This window comes from Sinohyriopsis cumingii, chromosome 11 (genome assembly GCF_028554795.1).
Source record: "Sinohyriopsis cumingii isolate HCF-2022 chromosome 11, ASM2855479v2, whole genome shotgun sequence".
Classification (NCBI taxonomy): domain Eukaryota; kingdom Metazoa; phylum Mollusca; class Bivalvia; order Unionida; family Unionidae; genus Sinohyriopsis; species Sinohyriopsis cumingii.
The window spans coordinates 81443775-81461905 of record NC_142971.1 but is presented as its reverse complement, the minus strand read 5'-3'; the positions used below and the strand labels follow the sequence as shown (position 1 = coordinate 81461905).

Genomic DNA, 18131 nt, shown 5'->3' with positions numbered 1-18131 from the left:
TGTATTTTGTTTTCCTATTGTCATATTTTTGAGCACTTATTCTCCTTATATCCGCATCGATAAAGTTACACTTAAATATTGTATAGCTTACAGTAACTTACCTTGAAATCGGTTATTGTCATTAATATGTTACTTGAGCAGTTTCATCATCATCATCAGTCTCATCACCTAGTGTGGTCGTCGAGGCAATGTGCTGCTGAACATCTGACCAGTTCCCTCCACTTATCTCGATCACGCGCCAATGCCTGTGTCTCCGCAAAACTTTTCCTCGTCCATTCTGTGATGTTGTCAGTCCACTTTTTTCTCTGTCTACCTCTCCTTCTGCCACCCTGGACGCTGCCCTGCAGGACTGTTGTGGATAGACTGTTGGCTCTAGTGAGATGGCCATACCATTTCAGCTTTCTCTTTTTGACGGTGGTGAGGAGGTCCTCATATTGGCCTACTTCGCGCCTGATGGTGTTACGCACTTCTTCATTTGTGATGTGGTCCATGTAAGAGATGCCAAGGATGGTTCTGTAGCATATCATTTCAAGTGACTGGATTCTTCGTTGTAATTCTGCTGTCAGGGTCCAGGCCTCACATGAGTACAAACAGATTGAGATGACTAGAGCTCACAATAGTCTGATTTTAGTTTTCAGACAGATATTCTTGTCTCTCCAGACGGGTCTTAGCTTTGACATAGCTGCCATTGTTTGTGCTGCTCTTAACAAAATTTCTGCTCTTGATCCCTCTTCGGTGATTATGGAACCAAGATATTTGAACTGGCTCACTGTTTCCAGTTCATGTCCTCTCACTTTAATCTTGGCAGAGATTTGTTTGCCACTATTTGTCATCAGCTTTGTCTTCTCAGCGCTTATCTCCATGTCAAATCTGGAAGATGTTTCATCCAGGTTCTTCACTAAGGTGGCAAGCTCGTCTTCACTGCCTGCCAGCCCATCAATGTCGTCCGCAAAGCGGAGGTTAGTGATGTTACGCCCTCCAATGCTGACTGTCCCACAGCGGTTTTCAGGGCTTCGCTCATGATACACTCTAGGTAGATGTTGAAAAGCGTGGGTGACACGGGACAGCCTTGACGCACTCCCACTGTTGTCTGGAACCAGTCGCCCACAGAACCTTGGGCAATTACTGCACTGGTAGCCTTGGCGTACAGCTGTTTGATGGTATTGGTTAACTTTTGACCCATGTTATACTTCTTCATTGTGGCCCACAATGCCTCATGCCACACTCTGTCAAAGGCCTTTTTGAAATCTATGAACACATGATAGATGTCTTGTTGGTGTTGCGAGTACTTTTCACACAGAACCCTGAGATTGAATATTTGTTCTGTTGTGCTTCTTCCACTCCGGAACCTGGCCTGTTCTTCAGCGATTATTTCTTCTGCTTGTGGTTTCAGTCTGTTCAAGATGATCTTCAGCATTACCTTACAAGCATGGCTGATCAAACTGATAGTTCTGTAATTTTGGCACAGCTGGAGATTGCCTTTTTTGGGAAGCGTTGTAATCAGTGACTGGATCCATTGTGTTGGTCATTCACCTGTCTGCCAGATCTTGTTGCAGATTTTTGTTAGTAGCTCTTTCACTGATTCCTCCCCCCACCCATTCTTGATAAGTTCAGCTGGGATGTTGTCTACTCCAGCTGCCTTCCCATTCTTCAGTGCTCTTATTGCTGACTCCACCTCTTCTTTGAGAATGGAGAAGTCATCATCATTTGAGGAGTTTGGAACTTCAAGCACCTCTGGGTCTCATGTGAACTGATGGTTGTAGAGTTCTTTGCAATACTCAGTCCATCTTTCTGCAATGTCACTCGCTTCTGTGAGGCATTTTCCATTTTTGTCTTGAATGGTACTGGCTCTTGGTTGTTTCTGTCTGGTGAGGTCTTTCAAAATTTGGAATGCCTTTTTGCTGTTATTCTTTATCAGACTGCTCTCTATTTCTGTGCACTTTTGTCCAATCCAATTTTCTTTTGCTTTCTTCAAGTTTTTTTCTGATATTCTTGTTTATTTCTCGGTACTCCATTGCCCCTGTTGTGTGTCTGGTGTTTTTGAGTTCTCTTCGGGCATCACACACCTTCAGAATCTCTTCTGTAACCCAGGGCTTTTTCTTCGGGCGATGGAGGCCAATGATGTCCTTGGCAGCTGATGTCATGACTGTGTTGAAGGTGTCTGTCATCCCGTTGACATCACCATCCATCACAAGGAGTGGAGCAAATTTTCCTCCAATTGTGGCTTGGAATGACTTGCAGATGTTAGGGTCCTTCAGTTGTTCAAGGCTGAAGTTTAGCTTGATGTTCTTTGGCTTGTTAATTTTCTTCAGCCTCACTCGGAAGTTCATAATCACGAGGTCGTGATCACTCCCAACATCAACACCTGGGAATGTCCTTGTTTTTGCTCTATTGATGCCAGATCGGTAACGGTTCTGAACCAGTATGTAGTCAATCTGGTTGTGATGGGTTCCAATTGGTGCGTGCCATGTCCAGCATCGTGAAACTTTATGTTGTCCCAGGGTGTTGGCTAGTACCAAGTTGTTGTAGCTTGCGAACTCGAGCAGCCATCTCCCTCTTTCATTGATAAGCTCTTTGCAAGAAGGTCCACAATATTTTTCCCAGTCTTTTAATTCATCGGAAGAGACTTGAGCAGTTTAGAAATCAGCAAAACGTGTGCTTTATGTGTTTTATACGTTTTAGATTAGAACAATAAATTATGTAGATATGAAAATGAATATAACGTGTAAATCAGAGTTTCAAACAAATCGATTCTTTTTCTGTTCTCGTAATTGACAGACATAACGTGTTTTTTATGAATACAATGGATCTACTTACGGGGACAAAAATTTAATATCCTTGGTAAACTTCACAGCACAAAAAAATCTCCTTTGAATCAGGAAATTAAGAGCTGTCTCACATATGTATGAGACACAATCATTCTACACATTAGGTTCGTCACGTTTAACACAAAACACCTTTTGCACCCTTTTTCTCAGGCAGGAAAATCTTGTTATTAATAACCGACGCTTTTTTGCGATTCAGTATAAATTTCAACATCAATTGCCAACTTTGTCCCGTATTCAATATAAACTTCAACATCAATTACCAACGTTTTCACTGATTCAATATGAATTTAAACATCAATTACCAACGTTTTCCTGGATTCAATATAAACTTCAACATCAATTACCAACGTTTTCCCTGATTCAATATGAATTTAAACATCACTTGCCAAAGTTTTCCCGGATTCAATATAAACTTCTACATTAATTACCGACGGTTTTGGGGATTCAATCTAAACTTTCTCTATCACGACGAATTAACCTAGCACACCGTGTATGCTTTATAACGACGAATTAACCTACCAGACCGTGTATGTTTTATCACGATGAATTAGTCTACCAGACATGTATGTGCTATCACTATGAATTAACATACCAGACTGTATGTTTTATGACGATTAATTAATCTACCAGACCATGTATGCTCTATCACGATTAATTAATATACCAGACCGTGTATGTTATATCACGATTAATTACCCTAACCGACCGTGTTTGTTCTTTCACGATTAATTAACCTATCAGATCATGTATGTTCTATCACTATGAATTACTTTATCAAACAGTGTATGCTCTATCAGACTATCACGACCAAATAGGCTATCAGACCGTGTATGTGCTACTACTACCAAATAGACTATCAGACCGTGTATGTGCTACTACTACCAAATAGGCTATCAGACCGTGTATGTGCTACTACTACCAAATAGGCTATCAGACAGTGTATGTGCTACTACTACCAAATAGGCTATCAGACCGTGTATGTACTACTACTACCACAGAGTCTACCAGACCGTGGATGTTCTAAATGGATGAATTAACCTACCAGACCGTGTATATTCCATCAAGATCAATTAACACATCAGACAGTGTATATTTTATAACCGCCAATTTAAACTATCAAACCATGTGTGCGTTATCGATTATAGTGTAACTCACATAGCTCGTGTACGCGCTGTCCGTAACTTTTCTGCAGCTATAGGTGTCATTTTGGAGAATTTGATTACAGATACCTTGAAATGGCATTTATTCACTTTAATTCGCGCCTTGTCCATCAAATTCCATTGAACATTATTGAACAAATTCCTCGAAAAATGCTTAACGGTAAATTCAGTGATATCGTACTTCGACATTTTTAGGCACGGTCAAGCAAGCAGGGTTATCCCGTTTCAACCGATTTTGTTGCGCTGTGATGTAAGAGGGAACGCGCCGGCGGTTGGGAAGAAATTGTACATCAAAAATCACAGAGACGTATCAATGTCGTAATTTATAAACAAAGCATGGGAAACCACCGACATAAAAAAGAAAAGAAAACAAAACGAACAAAAAATATACGACACACAAGTCCTATAAATTGGAGGCAATTATGTATCTTCGGTAAGGTATGTCACATATTTTATTTAAATTCTTACATAATACTTATTATGCCTATAAAAATATATTCCTTCATGCGTATAAAGAAGGGACCCCGAGTGGTCTAAAGCGCTCTGCGTTACAGATCACTGCCATCTCACCTCTGTCTGCATTGGGTTCGAGTCTCAGATTCGGATGATGTGGATATGTGAGAAAGCTTTTCAGTAGCTGGTCGTGGGTCGGTGGTTCTTTCCGGGGGTTTTCCCGGGTTCTTCCTCCATTATTAATACTGGTCGCCATGTATAGCCTATCGTGTGCTGAAAAATGGCGTTAAACCATACAACAACAACACCATACGTGTAAAGACAGTATAAACACGGCTGACAATTCAGATTTGTTTTAGTTAAATTTTACATGATGCTAAATTTTCATTATGAAGAAATGTCGTATGTAAAAGTTCAGAATGAAACATTTTGCATATTACTCCTCTATCCCATTCATAGTTTAACATCCATAGAGGAAATGAATGAAACTGCGCGTGACTTTTTGTTCACGTGATCTTACCTTGATCCCCTTGCACTAGTAACAGTTCATTCCAATATCAACTCTCTTGACCCAGCCTAATGCCGTACTGCAATTGTAAAAAGTCCATAGAGATTGATAATTTTCGTCGGATTTTTTGTTATGTCAATTAATGTGAAGATCACTTAAAAAAAACGAATCAATAAACTTTGTTATAACTATATTACGATTAAATTTTAAATAAAACACCGGTTTTGAAATTTATATCAGTAAATGCGCTAACATGATCCATGCGACTTTTACTATAATCAGACCTTATATATCATAGCAGACCGTGTATGCGTTATCGCGATCGACTGACATATTTGATCGTGTATGTATTATCACATTTGAATAGGACATCAGAACATTTGTGTTCTATATGCTCAATTAACTTATCAGTCACTTAACCTATCAGACTCAACTAACTTATCAGACTCAATTAACCTATCAGACTCAGTTAACTTATCAGACTCAATTAACCAATCAGACTCAGTTAACTTATCAGACTCAATTAACCTATCAGACTCAATTAACTTATCAGACTCAATTAACCTATTAGACTCAATTAACTTATCAGACTCAATTAATCAATCAGACTCTTAATGTATTATCAGAATAAAATGCCCTAGTAAACCTTGTACTTTGTTCAATCGTGATAAAATACCCTATAATACCGTGTGTATTTTATCAGGATCAAATACCCTATAATACCGTGTATATTTTGTCTCGATCAAATACCCTATCATACCCTGTATCTTTTATCACGATCAAATACCCTATCAAACTGTGTATGCATTATCGCGATCAAATACCTTATCAGAACTTGTATATTCTATCACGAGCAAACGCTCTATCAGAACGTGTATATTATATCACGATCAGTTACCCCATCAGTGTACGTTTGTTTGTTGTTGCCGATGTCATCCTGATTGTAGTCCACTCAACGTAAATTTATATGTAAAGGTATTTAATGTAATGAACCTGCCATAATTAATGTTTAATGTAATGACTGATGTCATAATTAATATTTAATTTAATGACTAATGTCATAATTAATATTTAATTTAATGAACCTGCCATAATTAATACTCAGAAGGAGGAAAATATTTGCCGTTAAAGCCCCAACCTCCCAAAAGAGGAAGGGGTGTGCAATCCATATCCCCCGTCCGCCCAAAGTTTGTTTTTACTTATTTGTTATCACTAATTAAATGTACAATTTCTACGCCCGGCCGGTCATTTAATTAAGGAAATAAGTGCATATGTGAGAGCGTAGAATATTTGCAACTTTTGTCACTTCTTTTGTTTCTGTGTCTGACCTACACTATTTGAATTAAACTCCTGTGTCATAATTTAGAAAGACCAATTCATGTCTTTAAACGGTTTATAAGTCCCAGCTTGTAATGAAAAGGGAAATGTTAATATATTGTAACTACCATAAAAGGGTGGTAGACTGTAGCTGGCAAAGGCAAAAGATTGCGTTCCGGAGCCTTGTTTGCACAACATATCTAAGTGAATTATTGGGGTATATTGATTTTCGCAACGCAGTATACGCCTGAATACGGAGTATCACTCTGCAAATAAGGAACGATCGCGAGAAGAAAGTTAAAACGCAAAGTTCAAAGGTTAAATCAAACAGTTTACCATCGTATAATGGTGCTTATATTTTATAGCAGGAAGAAATTCTTTACACAGTGACTACCTTGTTATGACCCCACCCACTAAAAGGTTCTTTGCACAATATATAGGACATTGCCTTGACAGCTGAATGGAATATTACATGTATCTAGCAAATACAATCACCATGCAGATGCCTCATTACGTTATCTCTGCCAACCAAACTTAACACGACAAGTGCGAGTATTTATCTATATTGCGCAGCATAAGCCTGCACAATGCTGGGTTAGACTTTATGCCAGTGTATCAAACGGGGTTACACCGTATGCCAGTACATAAAAATTGGGCTACACCGTGTGCCAGTGCATCAAACAGGGTTACACTGTATGCCCCTACATAAAATTGGGTTACACTGTGTGCAAGTGCATAAAATTGGGCTACACCGTGTGCCAGTGCATTCAATTGGGTTACATCGTGTGCCAGTGCATCAAACGGGGTTACACCGTATGTCAGTACATAAAAATTGGGCTACACCGTGTGCCAGTGCATCAAACGGGGTTACACCGTATGCCAGTACATACAAATTGGGCTACACCGTGTGCCAGTGCATCAAACAGGGTTACACTGTATGCCCGTACATAAAATTGGGTTACACTGTGTGCCAGTGCATAAAATTGGGCTACACCGTGTGCCAGTGCATGCAATTGGGTTACACCGTGTGCCAGTGCATAAAATTGGGTTACACCGTGTGCCAGTGCATAAAATTGGGTTACACCGTGTGCCAGTGCATACAATTGGATTACACCGTGTGCCAGTGCATAAAATTGGGTTACACCGTGTGCCAGTGCATACAATTGGGTTACACTTGAAGCTAGTGCATAAGACATGCCAGACTTTATGCCAGTACTAAGAGTTGAAACAATAAGCATAATGTTCAAATATTACAAGAATAAATAAATAAGTATAAGGTTTATTAAAATGCACGTTACAATGCCATCTTAGGCCAGTCAAATCATGATTTTAAGCTACATCTAGCCTGTAACTATACACTATATTTACCTCCAAAGCAACAAGAAAGGGCTCCTACTGACGACGGAACAGTCCCTTCTTGTTTACTCCATTATATAATTTACCAGTCTCCAATCAGAAATACTTCACCTAGAGTCACACGATAATTTTACACGATTATGGAGTACTGAACGACAGAGACACTCATGCAGCTCTGACCTGAATCCAGCAAAAGTAAATCATGGCATCATAGAAACTCACTAATACTTCACCCCGTGACGTTTGCCCCAAGTAATTGGCTAATTATTTCAGTCTGAACACGATCTCCCCAGCACCGACTCCCCATAATCAAACAAGTAATCACAAAAATCTAAGAAATCATATATATATATATATATAGTCACGGAATTAAATTCTTTTATTTACTGAATACATGTACTCGGGTTTCGTTTTTTGTGTACAACGATACCCGAAGGTGATTTATGAGTATTGTGTCGTATTTCGAAATAGTGAGTTCGGTTCATCCCATGCCGCATATACGAAGTGCTCTGGAGGGGACAAACCGAATGCCTACAATGCACAGACTATGTCTGTGTATAAATACCTCACCGTACATACATTTCTTTACAATACCGATAAGTCTTGTCAGCCAGCAGTCTGCTTTAAGGGCATGCATATCTTCAGCTGTAGAGCAGACTAATGTCCAGGGTGTCCGGAGTGTCTAATGTCTTGTGTGTCCGGAGGGTCTAATGTCCGGGGTGTCAGGAGTGTCTAGGGTGTCTAGAGTGACCAGAGTCGACGTGGAACAAGCTGTATAGCCAACCACAGGCATTGATCGTAGCAGCTGTGAAGCTGAACTGTAGCAGCCGTAGATCTGGAACAAAGTGTACTGATGACAGAGTGTATCTCCTTACATGCAATTTTGTTATCCGTGGGCTAATTCTGGGGTTCGTAAACCCAGTTTATCTTTCGGGATTGAAAAGATAAGTTGTATATCTGTCCCTCCTTTTTATCATCATAATTTCACTACCTGAGTGAATTAATTTTACTACATGAGTAAAATTCTACATCGTTTACTACCTGAGTAAACTATATCCATCGTTTCATTGTCAAATCGTTGTGAACAATTCACCTCTTGTCTTTATATTTGCTAAATTAATTTATTTGTTTTTTTCATCATTAAGTCTGTGCGTTCTTATGTTAATTAAATCCAATATTTGGATTATATGTACAGGCACATATTCATAATTAATTGCTCATTCAAGTCATCCATTATTAAACATTGTATTTATATCATCGTCAAAAGTGTTCTGTTTTGAATCCGAAAATCCCACCCGGTTATCTTGATATATATATATATATATATATATATATATATATATATATATATATATATATATATATATATATATATAGTTATGTATATTTGATTTAATTGTTTGCTTGTTAGTTTTATTTTGTTTTTTAAATTTCATTACATGCTATTGTAATGTAACTTTAATTACTAGATTTGACATTGTCCAGAAATTAAGTTCAGTTTTGTTTGACCTGTTTTTTTTTTATTATAAACAATTAATAATAGAAACTTTGTATCTAATGCTGACCTAGTTCTTGACCTTGACTCAGAACCAAGAAGAGTGGTAGTAAACAACTTTTTTAATTATTTTTTTATTCTTTCTCAGAGTAAGAATCATAAAGTGGAATCGAGGCGATACTTGGTGTACATGACAAATAACATGTATCAATTTGGTTTTTCCAGAGGATTGAACCACATCCGGGCATCAGTGTTGTGAAGTAGATAGATTTATTATTGATGTTTTGAGAAAAAATAGTCATTAGTGCCTTAACACTTGAGAAGTTAAAGTGTTTTATGCTGTGGCCAGTTTTAGGGCTAATTATTTTATTTTCTTGAAATTATTTGGATTCCAAGTGATTATTTTCCCCTGGAAATACTTGTGTTCTAAATTAATTCTTGGACAAGGACATTTATTGAAATTTACATATAATTTAAAAACTGGAATATTATTTTGTGGGATTCAACAAAGAACTGTTGACACATCAGTACGACACTGACCACAACAAATGCCATCACCTTCCATTTTGGATTTCATCGAGATTCGAACTCAAATTCACTAGGACAATTTATTATTAGGACTTCTATTTTGTAATTCTTGGATTATTTTTAGATTTGATTCGTAAAACCGTAAGTTCTTTTTCTCATTTTTAACTTGTTTTCTTTGGAAAATAAATTGTTTGTTAAATATTACAAAGCTTGTTGTCTACATTTTTTCCTTGTTAAGTTTCTTAAACATGTAATGGGAAGCTGGGAGTTGATGGCTGGTAGTTACTTTTATATTAATTTGCTAATAATTAAAATTAGTTAACGAGTTTAAGTTTAGAGAAAGGTCATACAGGTAATCTAGTTAGTTAATACCGAATATTTATCACATAGTTTTTTTTCTTCTTCTTCAGTGAACAGAGGTGAGTTTATTTACTTCTGTAACTTAACATTTAAACCACGCTTGTATATACGGTGGATTCTATATTTATGTTACGGATATACCGCTCCCTCACCCCATCCCACCATCAAATAAGCAATACCCTTAGAATTAGGACATAAATGGGTCTCTTAACTGACAGAACTTTATCCAAACACAGCATCTTTAGACAGTATATATGGGATGCAAATCCGACTCAAAAAGAAATGTATTTACGTATTCTTAACAGTCTATTGTTCCAATCAAATACTGTAAATATCCGGTCACGAATGCATTGCAGTAAATGTGAGAATTTCCGCATCCAGTAATTCTATTTCCACATAAAAATCGCAAAAATGTAATGTTTAGTTCTGCAAGTGACATTTTAGGGTAAACATGTACTCTAGGCCTGCTGTTTACCGTATAAATGTGGCATCACATCGCATTAATCATTCTGTTTTGAAAAAATGATTTTGCCGTTATAAAATGTTCTGTTTATTAGGATGGAAGCTTTTTCATTGATTTATAGTTTGTAAAAATGTACAATCTGCTTTTACTAGTTCAACTTTGTTTGGGACTATATTTTATGTACATCAAATGAAAGGTGCGCGGTTTATCAGAATGAAAGAAATTATTCATTTTTCTTTCTATCTAAATAATTTCCACTGAAATATAAAATGTGCTAAAAAGAATCTCAAATGGGTAATGACAATATTAAATTTAAGAAACTCGTTGAATAATGTCCAACGTTTGCTCGCCAAGGCTCGGAAAAGCTGGACATTGCTCAACTCGTTGAATAAATTCAATATTAAATCGTTACCCATCTGGGAATTAGAATTTTAGAATTTGACTTTACATACCTGTAAATTGCAATTATTGGCTTTATATGGATCCTCATACATCCATATTCCTTTAGAATATCATTATTTTCACTCCCCGGGAAGTACCTACGGCAAAATCAATGCTAAAGTACGTCGTCAAGTTTGGACGAAATCATCAGAAAGGTGAGAGCGAATACAACTCGGATTGAATGTCGCGCGCTGTGATGTCACAATGAAAACTACGCATGTTGATAAACAAATTTGTACTACTCTATATTGTGACTATTAGACTAGAAGCGTTCTCTTCTTGACCCGGTTTAGTACCTAGACCCATTGTACAATTCCACCGAGATCGATCATTTTCATCTAGAAGTTTATTGATGACTGTCAAAGTGTAGATCATTCAGTAATTAGGATTGAATAGACTTTGGTAAAACAAAATTCATATTATATTTTGAAACAACAATTTACGTTTAATTTAAGATGAGTAAATAAATGCGTGAACATGACCTGTATGACTTCTGCGATATATATATATATATATATATATATATATATATATATATATACACACACACACACACACACACACACACACACACACACACATTAGTTGCCGAGTGGTCTAAATGGCCAATGTGGGTATGTGAGAAAGCTTGCCAGTAGCTTCTCGAGGGTTGGTGGTTCTTTCCAGGGATTTCCCGGGTTCTTCCTCCACCATTAATACTGGATGCCATGTATCGTGTGCTGAAAAATGGCGTTAAACCCTACAACAACAACGACAACAACCACCACATACATTGAACATAACATGGCATTGAAAGTGTTGGTATAAAGCAAATTGATATACCAATACTATTGGTATATCAATTTGTGATCCGTCCATGGCGCAATAATACGAATAAATAGACATTTTTTCAGTTGCAGATCTATAGATCAATGATGAATTTCTACTCATTTATTAATCTTAACTGACATATGAAAATAACAATAAAAAGTATTAATAGTGCCTGTTTTCTAAAAGAAATTTAAATGGCACACAATTTCATCGGTATCCTTTCTTTTTTTTCCGTTCCCCATCTCCCCTCTCGTGCGTAATAGATAAAAAGAGCAAAAATCTGGAGTGAGAGAAAACATATGGCGCTGGACGAAGACATTAAAACTGCACTTATACCAAGTAACCTACGGTAATCTGGTTCAATATAACGGTATGTTTAAACTTTCCTTGGGATCTATCTACATTGTTCATAATATCAATGATACATAGTTGCAATTGCTAGCCGACACTGTGCCTATAATGTAGCGTATTTAATACTTTGCTGTCTTTGTTTCTTAAACCTATTATAATGCTCTAATACTCGTGTATTAATTATTAAATATGAAAATGTCCAAATGGTCGCCCCCGTCTCTCTCTCTCTCTCTCTCTCTGGATTATCGTTGTTAGATACGGGCGAAAATTCATGAAAATACGATCGTTGGGGATTTTCGCTTGTGTCATACGACGACGTCTCTGGACCTATGAATGATGGTAAAGTTGGGGAGAGAGAGAGAGAGAGAGCAAAATGACTGTTGATAAATCTGTTAATTTTTTCTGCAGGAAGAAAGCCCATCGGGGTGACACCAACCCTAGTGACGAGAGAGAGAGAGAGAGAGAGAGAGAGAGAATATGCCCTGATTCCTGCTACTGTGATTATTAAGACTGGATCATACCTGATTTTCACCTCTTTTATAATAATAATAATAAATAATAATGCTTTATTTATAGAGGGTGACTCTTTAGTCAAGGACTATTCTCCGTTTAGGCCCTTTTATGGGGAAAATAACAATGCAAATTATATGAAGATAGCAATAATTACGATTTTAACATGTTAAGTATTCAAATACTAAATTCCATTTATAACACAAACCTTATGAAAATTCATAGAATTTTGTCTTCAGACTAACTGTACCAGCAGCGGATGCGATATATATATATATATATATATATATATATATATATATATATATATATATATATATATATATAGAGGGAGAGAGAGAGAGAGGACAACGATGGTCGTTCGTCCTGTACTTTGGCGAAGAAGAAAGTCTCATTCAAAGTACAAATGGTAACACACTCTCATTTATACTCTGATGTAATTCGTCTAAATTAATTACTGACTGATGAATGTGTATAAATGTTTTCCAGAACCTAACGGTAATATAATAGCATTATCATTTGAGACAACCGTTAGTAACGTAGGGAACCTTTACTCGATTTATTTGGTTTGCAGGGACAAATATAACAATGGTAAGGCCAGCTTTCAACGGGTTACAAATGACCTTTACACTCTATTATCAAGGGCAAAAGGTAAACACACAGCACAGATAGAAAAACATTAGGTTTCCTCAATAGTAAATAGATTTATATCTGCTTACAGACCTCCAAATTTTCGTCAATTACTAATCAACTGGTACGGGAGCTAGAGATGGCTTTAATATTGATCTCATCTCCGATACTAACACTAGATGATGTGATATTATACAACTCAACGATCTTACACAGGTAATTAATGCGCCAACAAGTGTGACAACCCTTACTACTACCCTGATTGAATAGATCTGACAATCTATACGATATTAACGCACCCTTGTTTTCCGTTAGTTATCACTATCCCATTGTGCAACTTGTAAGCCACGGGGAAAAAAGAAAAACAATTAGCCCAACTACATGAAATATTGATGTTTTAAAACATCTGATTAAATAAATTTCTATATGAACTATATCAAATTATTATATCTTTAACGTTATTCTATACAAACATTGATTATGGTATCTCTATCTGAAATAACTGTGTTCTTATTATCCCAAAAGACAACTTTGAACGTACCTTGACCGAAGCAGGGAGGGAAGCTGAGTCTAGCAACTTAATAACTTTCTTCCTTGTTGGATTTTTATAGAAAAAATCACGCAGGTTCTATGTTAACAAATACATGGAATGTTTCCTTAACTATTATATACTCAATTGTTTGAGACTGAAGGGGGCCCCGAGTGGCCGAGTGGTCTAAAGCGCTCTCCGTTACGGATTACTGCCATCTCACCTCTGTCTGCGTGGGTTCGAGTCTAGGCCAATGTGGATATGTGAGAAAACTTGCCAGTAGCTTCTCGGCGGTCGGTGGTTCTTCCCGGGTTCTTCCTCCACCATTAATACTGGCCGCCATGCATAGCCTATCGTGTGCTGAAAAATGGCGTTAAACTCCACAACAACAACAACAATTGACACTGAAGTACTGTTATTCATTTAGGGAATTACAATGTTATATTGATTTTGCTTAACCATCACGGATGGTGTCAAATGTGCATGTCAAGAAAAGGAAAACGCGACAAGCTACAACAGGACACAGCTTAAAGATCTCAAAGTCACAAGACAGTGAAAATGCCACGAAAAAGCGACAAGCAGACAAAGTCAAAGCGTCTACGCCAGCTACTACGACAAAATGATACTTTTGCTTTGTTGCCAAAGTTTTGTCAGGTTATTGCATTATTTTGTTTGTTGTGTTGTCACTTTGGTGCAGTTAGTTCCATTATGTTTCTCCTGTCGATTTGTCGAATTGACAGTGCAATCGTGCCACTTGACAGATATCATCCACCCTTCATCCGTCGTACTGTGGTAACACACCGCGCTCCATATCACGGGGGTGTCTCGAATTCTTGGTAGCGTCACGCAACAAAACCGCAGACCCATGCCGGAGTGGGTTCGGAACCTGTCAAAGGCGTATCTGAAGGACCATCATAAATCATTTCATTGCTTTTGGTTCAAATAACGCTCGATTTTGTCAGGCTGTAAAACATCACCAACATCACCAGACTTATGTTAATCGGTGTGGGTTTGATACCAATCACCTCCACTTCTGAAAACAAATCATCTACTGCTCGTTCCAGTGCATTCGGAGTTCTTCAAACCCTAAAGGCCCGAAAATATTTGTTGACTAGACATAAAACAACATTCATTTATTCATTGTAGATGTTAATAATGTTTCATGAGTCTCTGCAGGTACTTTAATAATGTAGTAAGCTTACATAATAAATATAAAAACAAGTGGTTATATTGATTTATTTTAGATACTGCATAATGTTTAAAAATGAAATGACCAAATAATTTCAATTTCAACAATTATCATTGTACATACATGGATGAACGTTTTTTATTTCTTGTACAATATGGACAGAAGATTGTTTAGTGTTTTCATTCCTAGATTCTTTACAAAGTGATAAAAATACCATATGCTGCCTTTTGTATCTAATACAAATCTAATTAAAACATTATGCTGAAAAAGATATTTTGATATCAATCTTGAATACCTGTTTTCAGTGACAGAATTTAAGATACCTACAAATGGAAATGGCATATTGCTTTTCTCAATAAAACTATCTGCTAAACTGCCAATAGCACTACACATTAATACACTGTATTATTTACACTACACATTACTACACTGTATTATTAACACTACACATTAATACACTGTATTATTAACACTACACATTACTACACTGTATTATTTACACTACACATTAATACACTGTATTATTAACACTACACATTACTACACTGTATTATTTACACTACACATTAATACACTATATTATTAACACTGCACATTAATACAACGTATCAAATATTTGTTCAATTCCATACCAAAAGTTAATTTGAAACAACAATGCCAGATTTTCATTCGAACATAAAAATATAAGAATGAAGTAAATGAAACCTCCCAGTAATACAATCATGCATATGATTGTACATAGTCCAGTCCAGAAGGTTGTTTGTCTTATAATAATATATTGTGAAGTCATAATTCAGTCATATATCAATGGTGACAAAAGATGTTTTATGAGTTCTCTTTATGAGATAATAAATTACAAACATTTGAAGCGATTGCTTTTGCATAAATAAAAACTCCCTTTAATGTTATAATGGACTTCAATGAACTTTGTGCTGAACATTGCATCTGTATGACAATTATAGAATGAATTCAACTTTGTGGTTAACCAGAAGTGCCTCATAATTATGACAAAAATCTCCAGTATTAATGGGGTAGATGTATGGGTTACATTTAACAACAGGTCTATTATTGCCATCGGCTGCTAAGATGCCATCTACATCAACTACTGGTTCAAAATGCTAATGCAGGGTTTGAATGCACAAACTATTTGTATATAGGGGGCAATACAAGCCCATCTTTTTATCCATGTTCGCGACAAACACACACGTTTGTTTCAAGCATTGTAGAGAAAGTAATCATTTGCATATCTGTACAACAGGTCTCAGGACCATATATCCCTGATTCACTGATACATGTTCTTACTGACCGTGATTCCATTGATTCGACCACTTCCTTGTTGCTTCATGAAATTTAGGACACATTATCTAACATAGTGTACGATTACTATGGCAACGACAGGGTTCGTTAGTGGTGCCCGGCTGAGATGCCTCAAGACAATGCTCTTTAGTGGCGCCTCCAATTTTTCATAGTAAACAGTTTTATTTCAGTTGCAAACATCTCTAATCCTCACCTAAATAAAAGTTTTGTGAAGAATTGCCCCTGTTACACTAAGCTGAGGTGAAATGCTATGACAGTTTCAGTTGCAAACTAAAGCTCTGTACATCGCCCTTGCCCCTATGTGTGGCCAACGGGAACAATTTTCCCATCCTCATGTGATGAATATGTGGGAAAAGACTCCAAGCAAAAAGTAGCTGAATGTTCTGAAATGATATTTACGGTCACTCCTCATAGGCATTGTTTGTTTTTGGCCAAGATGATACCTGCATTTCATGCTATAAACCGGTCTCCCTGTGAACATTTTAAACTTTTTATCACCAAGTATCGGTGACTTGTCTTTTGCCAGTCTTTGTCAGAGTGTTTGCAGAATATTTTAGCCGTATCTAAATTTTCTTCACCAGAATGGTCCTGATGGTTGTACGCCAGAATGGTCCTTATGGTTGTACGCCAGAATGGTCCTGAAGGTTGTACGCCAGAATGGTCCTGATGGTTGTACGCCAGAATGGTCCTGATGGTTGTACGCCAGAATGGTCCTTATGGTTGTACGCCAGAATGGTCCTGATGGCTATACGCCAGAATAGTCCTTATGGTTGTACGCCAGAATGGTCCTGATGGTTGTATGTGTCCGGAGTTGTGAATAATTGTTTAAAATAACATTACTGGCATATTTTTGGAAGCAAATGTGCTTCGAATTTTCGTCTGTTTTTTATATCTATGTTGCTACCATAGGTGTTTTCTTCCTCTTGCTTTGGTGTATTTGTAGTAGCTTTCCTCATGTATCTACAAATACAAAAGTGAGTGCCAAAATTCAGACTGATAAATTAGACCAAACAAGATACATCTGGGCAAAAATAATTCATTGAAAATGGATGAAATGTCAAGTACACAAACAGTATCAAAAGTGTTGAATTGCACTACTGAAGGCAAAAATGTAGTGCAAACCAGACAATTATGCAGAAAAAGGAAATAGAATTGAAACTAATGAGTAATCTCTGAAAGCTGAAATTTTTTTTCTTCTTCTAAATATAGATATATACATTGGAAGAGCTTGGCATGATTCCAAACCATCTTTTATGCAGTAAACACTAAAATAAATTCTTGTTCAGGTCAAATTTGCTACTCTGAAGAAAAAACAAACATTATATAAAATCAAGGATGATATAACTGTGTCAGTATTTTCTACTAAATGAATCAACAGTATAAATAACTATAGCAGAAGACCGAACCATCAGACTTGGAAACTTCAAAAGCACCACAGTCTTCAAATTGGCTATCAAATCTCAAGCATATCAAACCAACAAGTGTAGAAAAACTATGAATGTATGTACTATTAAAGAAGCAAAAGGAAAGGGTTTGTATTGTTTTGGTTTAGGTATATGAGGCGACTTGCTAATGAGCCTTGTTGGTCTGGACATTCCAGTCTAGTGGTAGGTATGCAAGACTGTGAGAAGGACAAACTGGGTTCAATTTCTTTCCATGATGTTTAAAATGTTTGCCCCCCAACCTCTTGCGTTTTGGGGCTTATCCAACTCTCAGTGTTTGGGTATGGATATTACAAGTACATAAAACATACCACTCTCAGTGTTTGGATATGGGTATTACTGGTCCATAAAACATGCCACTCTCAGTGTTTGGATATGGATATTACTAGTACATAAAACATACCACTCTGTGTTTGGATATGGATATTACTAGTACATAAAACA

At 36.8% G+C, this 18131-nt stretch overlaps 1 protein-coding gene across 2 annotated transcripts in view; it reads right to left on the bottom strand.

The window, feature by feature from the left end:
* Nucleotides 1-14961: 14961 nt before the first annotated feature.
* Nucleotides 14962-18131, bottom strand: part of LOC149788835 (uncharacterized) — an 87892-nt gene continuing 84722 nt past the window's right edge. For both annotated transcript variants that reach the window (XM_089974960.1, XM_089974961.1), the window contains exon 17: nt 14962-17205. The gene's annotated coding sequence lies outside the window, so the exon portion shown is untranslated. The remainder of the gene's footprint in view (nt 17206-18131) is intronic.